The 10467-nt window shown below is 56.2% G+C and overlaps 1 pseudogene; it reads right to left on the bottom strand.

Moving 5' to 3' along the window:
• On the bottom strand, positions 1 to 126 carry LOC115283146 (annotated as a pseudogene).
• Positions 127 to 10467: the final 10341 nt, after the last annotated feature.

Raw genomic sequence — 10467 nt, 5'->3', positions numbered from 1 at the left:
AGCTCTGAACCTCCGGTGCCATTTATGGCCCTTACTTCTCAAACACAGCTCCTGCTCTTCTTGTTTTTATTAAACTGATAAGAACAGATACTACACTTGATCTTAGCCAAAAGGCCGAGAACCTCTGCATTAAAAGGGGGCATTCCAGGGGCGCCTACAGAACACCGAAGTCTGCTTTTATTAGCTTCAGATGTGTCCCTCGTTTTGACTCGAGGGAGACTCGGCCTTTAAGGAGTAAGCTTCTGGGTGAGAGCACGGAGATGGTGACCTTGGCCAGGGCCCCACTTCGCCATCAGAAGGTGAAATGCGGCCTGGGCTCAGTGTGCAGGGGCGCAGGTGGGGGGGTGGGAGCTGTCTGGTCCCTGTGCCTCCGGAGCAGGCAGCCTTGGGGTTGGGACCCAGCCGAGGCGCCGCCGCCGCCGCCGAGGGAATGATGGACGGAACCCCGTTCTGCGCGGCCCCGGTCTGTCCTCAGCGATGGAGTTTTTGTCTTGAGCTCTTTGCCCCCATCGGAACCGGAACACCTCTCTGCGCACGTGGGACCCTGTGCCACACCCGCTGTCCCTGTCTCTCAGTGATCGTGACGTCTTCTGTTCCCAAACACAGTCACACTCTTACTGCTTTGCCTTTATGGGAAACAATGCAGTTCTATGAGAGTCAGGATTTTCTTAGAAAATCTGGAACATGAGGTTACCATAATTACACATTTTGTGGTCTTGAAGGTAGATTTCCAGGGGTGAAATTAACATGTCAGAGGGGGTAAACGTTTTTGGAATTCTTGATACACGGTGCCAACTTGCTTTCCAAAAGGGCTGCACCCATGTAGCCTGTTCCTAGCGACACGTGGGGGACCGCGTGTGCGTGTCACTGCGAGTAGGCCAGCGGTGAGGGTTTGCATTGGAAAGCTTTAAAAAAAAAAAAAAAAGACACACATCTCATGGTTACAGAATGGTACCTCATTGAATCTGTTGATCCCTAGCTAGGTTGAAAACAGTTCCTTTTGCACATTTGGGTATTATGACCTGCCTGTTCGTGTGGGTTGATGGCTTCTGTATTTACTAAACTGAGATTAACTCTTTTTTTGTGACTTCAAACAAATGAAATGACTTCCTCCACTCTGATGTTTTCAGCAAGGGGAAAATCCATCTACCTTCTGACTGGGGTTGGGGTGAGCTTTTGACCAATGGTGGTAGTCGCCTCGCATTTACTTTTCTTTTTAATTTTTTCTCTTATTTATTTAAAAGAATTTATTTGGGGCGCCTGGGTGGCTCAGTCGGTTAAGCCTCCGACTTCGGCTCAGGTCAGATCTCAGGTTCGTGGGTTTGAGCCCCACGTTGGGCTCTGTGCTGACAGCTCAGAGCCTGGAGCTGCTTCCAATTCTGGTCTCCTTCTCTCTCTGCCCCTCCCCCTCTCATGCTCTGTCTCTCTCTGTATCAAAATAAATAAAACATTTAAAAAAAAGTTTATTTGTTTTGAGAGAGAATGTGAGTGGGGGAGGGGCAGAGAGTGAGGGAGAGAGAGAATCCCAAGCAGGCTCCGCGATGCCAGTGCAGAGCCTGATGCTGGGCTCGAACCCACAAACCGTGAGATCGTGACTTGAGTCAAAACCAAGAGTCGGACGCTTAATTGACTGAGCCACCCAGGGGCACCTAATTTTTCTCCTGAAGATTGAAGATCTTTTGGGGTGCCTGGGTGGCTCCGTCGGTCATGATCTCACAGTGTGTGAGTTCGAGCCCCGCATCTGGCTTTGCGCTGACAGCTCAGAGCCTGGAAGCTGCTTTGGATTCTCTTTCTCTCTCTCTGCCCTTCCCCTGCTCGTGCTCTCTCTGTCTCCCCCAAAAATAAACATTAAAAAAATATATAAGGGGCGCCTGGGTGGCTTAGTCGGTTAAGCATCTGACGTTGGCTCCAGGTCATGATCTCACAGTTCATGGGTTCGAGCCTTGTGTCGGGCTCTGTGCTGACAGCTCAGAGCCTGGTGCCTGCTTCAGATTCTGTCTGTCTGTCTCTCTCTCTGCCCCTCCCCTGCTCACACTGTCTCTCCCTATCTCTCAAAAAATAAATAAACAAGTGTAAAAAAAAATTGAAGATCTCTCAACCCATATGTTGTCTCCTGGCCAAATACAACGGTTTCCTTTAGCGGAGAAATCATGAGTGAGCTGATGCTTATTGGTCTGGGTTAAAATGACACATGGGTGGTCTCTGGGGTCCTAAGGCTCATACCTGTTCCTTTCTGAGTGTCCCACGTACCAATCACAAGCAGTCTGGCCAGATGGGTTTTTCTTCCGTGTTTTGCATTCAGCGTCAGGTGGCCCTACAGAAAGGCCTGGAAGGAGAGTGCCTTCAGTGCGGGTGTGAGAGCACGCACGCAGGGCAGTGGGCGAGGAGGGAGGCGGCGTGAGGGCGTGTGGCCGCTGCTGTCCGCCCCTCCCCAGGCCCGTCCGCCCCTTTCCTGCTTGCGCCCCAGCAGGAAGCTCGGACCGCGGGCTCCTAAAGGCAGCGCTTTGCCCGAACCTGTCCAGTGGCTTCGTTGCCACTCTGCCTCTTGATTGTCTCTCTAATTACCGTCGGTTGGTTTCAGTTGCAGTAAGAGAGGCACGGAGGGGGTGGAAAATGATTTAGAAACGTTCGAGAAGTGGGGCCCACATCCTCTGAAACTGCTGCTGACGTTGTTTTGCTGCTCTCTCTGTGGTAACAGCATGTGAGATGTCCCGGAGGCCGTGGTGGGGATTTTCGTTCCCCTTCCTTATCCAGGAAGGTGTGACAGCGTGACTGCTTGCCGTGCGCCTGGCCTGGCTCCTTGAATGAGGGTCAGGCCATGACCTCCCTTATCAGAGTCTTTTTCCTGTTTTTCGCCTTTTTTTTTTTTTTGAGTCTTCAAGGTTTCTATTTCAGAAGAGTAGCTTTCCCTCGCCTCGTTGTGGCCCGTGTTGTAATGAGCATTGGCCGTGGAGGGTGGGATTGGTGTCCTGCTATTAAAAAGCCTTCCTCTGTGGCAGCGCTGTTGCAGGCCTGTCTGGGCGAGCCGTTGGGAGGTGCTCCTTCCGTCAGCCAGCGTGGGGGAGCAGTCGGGGAGCACTCCGCACCGAGCCGACCCTGCTGTCAGGGATGCCTGGAGCCTGGAAGGCAGATGGGGAGTCCTGGAGGGCGAGGGTCAGCGCGTGTGTGGCGGGTGTGAGAGTCCCGGGCACGCAGGTGGAGGAGCGCCGCCTGGAGGCGGGGGTTGGACGGGACGGATGGCAGTTCGCAGAGCTGGGACTTGGAAGCCTAGTTAGTGCTCACTGCTGGGGCAGAGCAACACCTGTCAGGCCAGGAGAGCGGGCTGGGGCAGCGGGGGGGGGGGGCACGGGCCCCCATGTGCCCGGGGGGGGGGGGCGCCGAGGGGCCACAGTCATGCTCCGAGGAGGAGGGCAGGGTCAGGGAAGGCTTCTGTATGTCCCCAAGAATGTTATTTTCTGAGCCCCAAGGAGCCTGCGGGGTTGAACTGGGGTATTTTGTAATGTTTATTTTGTGTTTTAGAAAGACCCCTCTGCCCGGCGTGGTTCCAGGGGCCAGTGGGGAAGCTGGGGCGGCCATCCTGGTGAGGGGGAGGGGGACCTGAGTGAAGGCAGTAGGACTGGGCGAAGGGGGCAGTGACTGCAAGATACGCCAAGGACCCGTAGTCATGGGGTTTGGTTACCAGGGCGTGGGAGAGACGTGACGTCTCGGGACACGAACCCGGTTCTGGATGGGTGCCGGGCTGCCGCCTCCCGTGACTGCTCTGAGGGCGTCCTCAGGTGCACGCAGGTGCTCGGTTTTGGACAAACTGAGCGGAGCTCGGGAACGAGGGACCACCTGCTGCGAGAGGTCCACTTTGCCGGCGGGATGTGGAGCCGGAGCCAGGAGCCGAGCAGAGCGAGAGTGGGCCCAGGGAGACCGGGGGACGGCGTGCCGACCCGGCGGGAGGCCGGGGCTGCGGTCCTGGGCACCGGGCAGGGCCAGCCCTGGGGAGGAGGCCTTGCAGGTGAGCCGGCAGTCTGTGGACAGGGAGGAGGCCGCTGGGAGGTGATGTGGAGCAGAGAGACTTCTGGTTTGGTTCGGGGCTACTGAACCTCTGCCTAGACTCTATTTTATTTTTTAAAGTAAGTTCTCTTCCCACCGCGGGGCTCGAACTCACAACCCCTAGGTCAGGAGCCCTGCGCTCCACTGACTGAGCCGGCCAGGCGCCCCCTTTATAGTCTCTTTTTAATATGAGTTTGGAAACGGTTCTGAGCCGGCTTCGAATTACAGTGCCCGCGCCCGGCACGCCCGGAGCCTCAAGCAGGATGGGCCCCCGCCGCGCTGGCTGCCCGGCCCCTGTGTTTGCACCTCTCAGCTTGAGTGTCTAAGTTCCGTGCCTCTGAGACATGGCTTCCCGCAGCCCTGGGGGCTCAGATGAGAGGGTGTTCGGATTTCTAGCCGAATTCTTGCCTTGTCGGCTGCCCGCCGGGTGTCCCCCTGGACCTCCCGTCTGCGAGTCTGAGGCGTTCGGCCTCTGCAGTCCGGTCCTCCCTCCAGACTTGCCGTTGTGCTTTCCCCCACTTTCATCAGCGTTACCCATCACCCCAGTTCTTCAGGCTTGGGAGAACAGTTGCTTCATTCCCTGTCTTGGCGTCGAATGGTTTTCCAGCCCTCTACCGGCCTGGTGAATGTTGTTTTCGTTATCGTCTTGGTGTCCGGGTGTTTGCTTGGATCGTAAAGTACAGGCCTGCTTCCAGGAGGCTCAGAATGGAGGTGACATGTTGGAGAATTTCAAGTCTATACAACAGGAGCTCTGATGGAGATGTGAACCAGTGCCGGGGGAATCTGGAAGGGTCCGGTCCTCAGCTTGGTTCTGCGGGGGAGAGATACTTCGGGGAAGACCTCTAGCTCTGGGATCAGAGGAGGCGGGGCACCCCGGAGCTCAGCGGTGGTTAGCAGCCCGCTCTGCGCCGAGTTCGCTGCCGAGCACTTTGCCCGACTTCCCTTTGGTCCTCAGGGTGATCCTGTGTGGGAGGGGCGCGGAGCCTGCCCGTGTCCCCTAAGGGAATGGGTCTCAGAGGTCACCCTGAGCGTAAGGTGCCCTGGCTGACAGGTGGCAGCCAGATTCCTGGACTTTAAGTCGCTTCTGAGCTGCTGGTTCTTACTTCCCACGATTTCAGACCCCCTTTCCCACTTCTCTGTACCTTCTGAACTTTATTTAAAAAAAACCTTTTTTAACATTTTTTCATTTTTGAGAGAGAGATAGAGTGTGAGTGGGGGAGGGGCAGAGAAAGAGGGAGACACAGATCCGAAGCCGTTCTAGGCTCTGAGCGGTCAGCACAGAGCCCGGTGCGCGGCTCGAACCCATGAACGGTGAGATCACGCCTGAGCCAAAGTCGGATGCTTAGCCCCCGTGAGCCCCCAGGCGCCCCTGTGCTTTGTATAAGTTTTCGCAGCTTTCTGTGTTTCTCCTGGAATTGGGGTGCGGAGTTCTGTGTCTTGATATAGTTTGGGTAGTTTTGTAGTGAAAACCTACGTTGGGGGTTACGAAGCAGATTCAGATTGAGGGAACCCGTTGTAATCTGAGGGGAAACTGGAGGAGTTTGGAGGATTCCACGGCCGCTCTTCCTCTTCGTCTGTTGGGTGGTGTTGGTTTAGAGTCAGCATTCCTTCCCAGGGCCTCTGGTCACCTGGGCTTGCTGTGGTGGCGGGTGTCGCGGCCTGACCTTTGCTGACTCCCTGGAGCCTGAACCCGTGTTGTGGTTGGGCAGCCCGACCGGCAGCGAGCAGTCCGGGTGGCCAGGCGAAGGTGGCCGTGAGGAGCCCCGCCTCTTACAGGTCGCCCTGCACCTGCGTCCAGCCACTCACGGGGACCTTGTCATGCTGCTCCTTGCCTTTTCGCCCTTGTGATGAAATATAAAAGGCTACTGAGAAAAGAAATTTCAACAGTGAAATAGGAGCCCGCTGTTGAGGAGTAGGATTTCTCCCAGCGAGCCACAGGGCACCTTCCAGCGCCTGCCCACGCAAGGCTCGCACTTGGCAGCTTTGTCTCCTGTCCGGGGAAAGGCTGGTGTTTGACCAGGAACTCCTCGGGGCTGCGGCCCCCCGCAGGGGTCACTGAGGGTGCCGATGCGAGGCCTCAGCGCTGCGGGTGCAGAGGCAGACGTTGGGGTCTGGGCTCCTAACCGTGATGCGAGACCACCCGTTGAGTGCTGTGTTTGGAGTCTTAAAATCCGGCTTTTGCACACTTGGCTCTCACGGGCCATCCCTAGAAGCTCCCACAAGGGGCCTGTGGTTCAGGATAATGGGGGGCCCGGCGCGCCTCCCAGTTTCCCCCGGGGCCCCTCACCCTCCTGTCAGGACCACCCTGGACGGAGAAGGAGGTGGCGCACAGCCCCTGGGTGACCTGGGCCATCTCTGGAGAGCCGAGCCCCCAGGGCTCCAGGTCCGGGGACCCCCCCCCCCCCCCGCAACCCCGCCGAGGGCGCTTCTCCTCCCTGGTCTCCGTGGCTCGTCCTGATGTGGAAGCCGTGCTCTTCGGCCCAATTTGGTAACTTTGACAAAGACCTTCAGTGGTTTCCCTGTGTCCAATGCGTGGAGGAAATGGAATTCTGAAGATTCTTAGGATTGTAATTGGAAGACTATTTCCTGGATTTCTAATAACTAGGGATTCCGCCCTGGACTTTGTGGTCTGACCCTGGCTGTGTCCATGGTGCTCCCAGCTGCTTATGTCAGAGAGGCCCCCTGGGGTCCAGCCCCGCCGTGGATCTCCGCGCCTCCTGCCTAGCCTGCTCGCTGGGGGCCTCTCTCTGGCTCTTCCCTGGCCCTGGGATGCTTTCCACCCCGACGTCCTCCCCCGCCTTTCGTGCCCTTGCCCGCCAGCCTCCGCTCGGCCCCTCGTGGCCCCAGATGCCTCGGAGCGCATTCTAGGAGTCACTCAGGCCGCCTTCCATCTCCTCGTCTGTGTCGGACAGGGAGACGAAGGCCGTTGAAGTGGCCTGTGCCTGTCTTCGAGGTGGCCCTGTCCCCTCACTTGTAAAAGGTCCCACTTCATTCCCACGTGCTTTGTTTGGGGTTCCCGCTGGGTTATGGAAGTCCTTTTCATGTGTTCCCAGATTTCCAGACAAGTCTTAAAAAAGGAACATTTGGGGTGTCTGGGGGGCTCAGTCAGTTAGGCGTCCAGCTTCGGCTCAGATCATGATCTCGCGGTTCGTGGGTTCGAGCCCCGGGTCGGGCTCTGTGCTGACAGCTAGCTCACAGCCCGGAGCTGCTTCTGAGTCTGTGTCTCCCTCTCTCTGTCTCTCCCACGCTCACTCTCTGTCTCTCTCTGTCTTTCAAAAAAAAAAAAAAAAAAAAAAGGAGCATTTAGATGAAACAGGAGTATTCTGTTCCTGAAAGAGGAGTGTGGCAAGAAAGTCCTTTAGGAGGGGCTCCCGCATTCTGCAGGGAGGTGACCCGTGCTATGAGCTCACTTTATTTTAGGACGTGTTAGCGTGTTAACAAATGCCTGGGGAGGACTGGACGTGGGTTACTGAGTGTTCCTCAGGAGCAGCCGGGCATGGTGGTGGAAAGCTGCTCTGACTTGGGGTCCCTTCTGGATGTGCCCCCGTGTGTCGGGGACACGGGAGCTGTGGCGTCGCCCCGTCTATATTACCTCCCGTGGCCGCTGCTCCAGCAATCGCACATTGAGTGGGTTCAGACGACACACTTATTATTTTGTTTTCCGAGAGCCACGAGAAGGGGCGTCACTGGGCAAAGTCCAGGTGTCAGCAGGGCCAGATCCTTCTGGAGGCTCCCGGAGAGGTCCTTCCCTTGCCCTTGTCACTTTCCAGAGGCCGCCTGCATCCCTTGGCCCCTGGCCCCTTCCTCCGTCTCAAGGCTGGTAATTATTGCTCCGCTCTGTCTCGTGTCTTGTCACCCTGATCCTGCGTCCCCTGCCTCCTCCTGCTCCATACGAGACGCTGGTGTTTCCCTCAGGCCCTCCAGACATTCCGGGGTGTGTCCCCTCGCGGGCCAGCTGATGAGCTACCTCCACTCCCGTCTGCACCAGCTCCCCCGCCGTGGGGTTTAACAGACCCACACGCCCCCGGGGTCGGGATAGCCCAAGACCTTTGTCACTGGGGGCGTCTAGTGCGGGCTGTGTTCCGCATGGATGGTAAGGACCGCAGCGTTGACACAGACTTCGTGGTGAGCGTTTCTGGTTCTGGAAGAGCCTTGCTCGTTCAGAGGTGGAGGGGAGCGTGTGCAAAGCCGCAGTGCACTTGCACCCGGACGTCCTGTTCTCCTCGCCGCCCTGCGTGTCATCAGATTACCAGAACAAAGGCTGCTGCTGGTGCCAGGTCTTAGGAGTGCTGCTGTTCCTTTGAGAGTGAGGAGCGTTCTCCCCGGTCCCTGGTAATGGGAACGTCCCTGAACAGTGGCGCTGGGCCGGAGAAAGGGGTTCCTTATTCTGGACGGAGATGTTGGCATGACGTGATCTGGTGATGATTTTCCCAGGCGTCTGCCTGTTTCCTCTTGTCACCGGGCATCTCGTCGTGTCGGGGGAGCAGGCTAGGTGCTGTGACGCGTGCACAGATTCTTGCCAGAGCCGCGTTCGGTTTAATTTCCACCCCACATAGATTTCAAGGATGCAAAACCACATTTTTGGCCAGATACCACGGTTCTTTCTGAAGCACCGTTTTCTTAAACACCCAGCTGTGTGTATTTATAGCATTCGACCAAGAGGAATTTGAACTTCTGCTTTCAGAAAATTGTAAAAATAACACACCTTTATAGTAAAAACTCCATTGTTTGAGAAAAGCGCGTAGTTAGAGGTCAGTTTTGATTTCTAAAGGCAGGTGTTATAGGCTCTAGGACATTTGCACAATTTTAGTTCTCTGTCTTATCCCCAAGGTCAGTTGATTTTTCGCACCAAAGTAGGGTACACCTCCCCGATCTCAGCCTGGAGCCGCAGGACTGAAGGAGACGGTCCCTGGGAGACTGGGTGGCACTGGGAGGAAATCAGAATTTTAGGACGGTTTGGGCTGTGAGCGCCGGGGCTCGGGAACGGCGAGCTGTCCGTCAGCACGGAGACGGCCGGTGCCCCGGGGTGTGAGTGTTGCAGAGAAGTGGGCGCCCCTTTACACAGCGTGAGAGCTGGGCGTGCAGGCGTGCAAGACGGCGGGAAAGCACAGGCTGCTCACGGAGTCTCCTGTTCATTTAAAAAAGTATGTATTTTATCAGTTCACATGTGTGTGTGCACAGAAAACCTCGGTAGCCTTTATAAGGGTTCAAGTCAGGCCCAGAAACCAAAACCAAAACCAGACTGCGGGCTGGGGACAGGGCGGCGGGCGGGAGAGGGTGCAGGGCCGTTGAGGATGGACAGAGCCGGGAAAAGCCCAGGCTTTCGGACGGTCGGGGAAATGATGCTGGCTGAGTAATGCTCCTGTTGGGGTGGGTTGTGACTCCGAGAAGCGATGTCCCCACACTCCCCTGGGTTCTGTTCAACTTGGAGAAAGACAGGGATGTGGTACGTTGTGAGTAAAATTAACTTTGTAGTTTTATTTAAAAATCTCAGTCTGTGGGATGGTGGGATTTGTTAGTTTGCTTTGAGAGAAAGCATTTAAACTAGTAAAATGTCATCGTCGCATTCTTTGTTGATCTGTAAAAACCTAACTCTTTGGATAAGAGGCCAGGATCAAGATACCAGTGGTCAAAAAAAAAAAAAGGGAACTGAATCTTGCCTGAATTCTTGGCTCTTAGACGCCCACATTTGTAAACTCGCCACGCACTTCCTGGTTCCCCTGGAGACCTGTCACCGTTGCAGTAGGCAGGGGTCCCAGGAAGATGAACGCACGGACGCGGTTTGTCTGACCTGCCCATCTGAGGCTCGTAATCTGGGAAATCGGGGTGAGCATGGCGGTCCCTTCGTGGGCTCACCTGCAGAACCACCTGGGCAAGTTTGTTTTTTTAGATCCGTTTTTTCTGGGGCCCCGCCAGAGCCGTCACCACGGGGTAGGGTCCAGGAATGAAGGAACCAACACACACACACACACGCACGCACACACACGCACGCACGCACGCATACACACACAGCCCCTAATTTCAGGGAGCTCCAGTGCAGCAGCGCCTCACATGGCCCTCCTGGGGCCGTGTGACCTGGGCTTGGGCTGGTGGCGGTGGGTCTCATTTCCCGCGTGGGTCCTGAGCAGGGATGATGGGAGAGGCTGTGCGTCCGGGTTGTAGGAAATGCCTCCACCTGTACCCCATGGCTGGTGTGGTTTTGCTTCAGGCCATTCCGATTCCCCCTTAGAGTGTTTTGAGCTTTCAAGCAGAGCTTGGGTTTTGTTTTTGTTTCTTTAATGTTTGTTTATTTTTTCGGGGAGAGAGAGAGAGAGAGAGAGAGAGAGAGCACGCCCGTGCGCACCCAGCAGGGGAGGGGCAGAGAGAGGGAGACAGGATCCCAAGCAGGCTCCGAGCCGTCAGCGCAGAGCCCATTCAGGGTTGGAC

This window comes from Suricata suricatta, chromosome 17 (genome assembly GCF_006229205.1).
Source record: "Suricata suricatta isolate VVHF042 chromosome 17, meerkat_22Aug2017_6uvM2_HiC, whole genome shotgun sequence".
Classification (NCBI taxonomy): domain Eukaryota; kingdom Metazoa; phylum Chordata; class Mammalia; order Carnivora; family Herpestidae; genus Suricata; species Suricata suricatta.
This window is presented reverse-complemented; position numbering and strand designations above follow the sequence as displayed.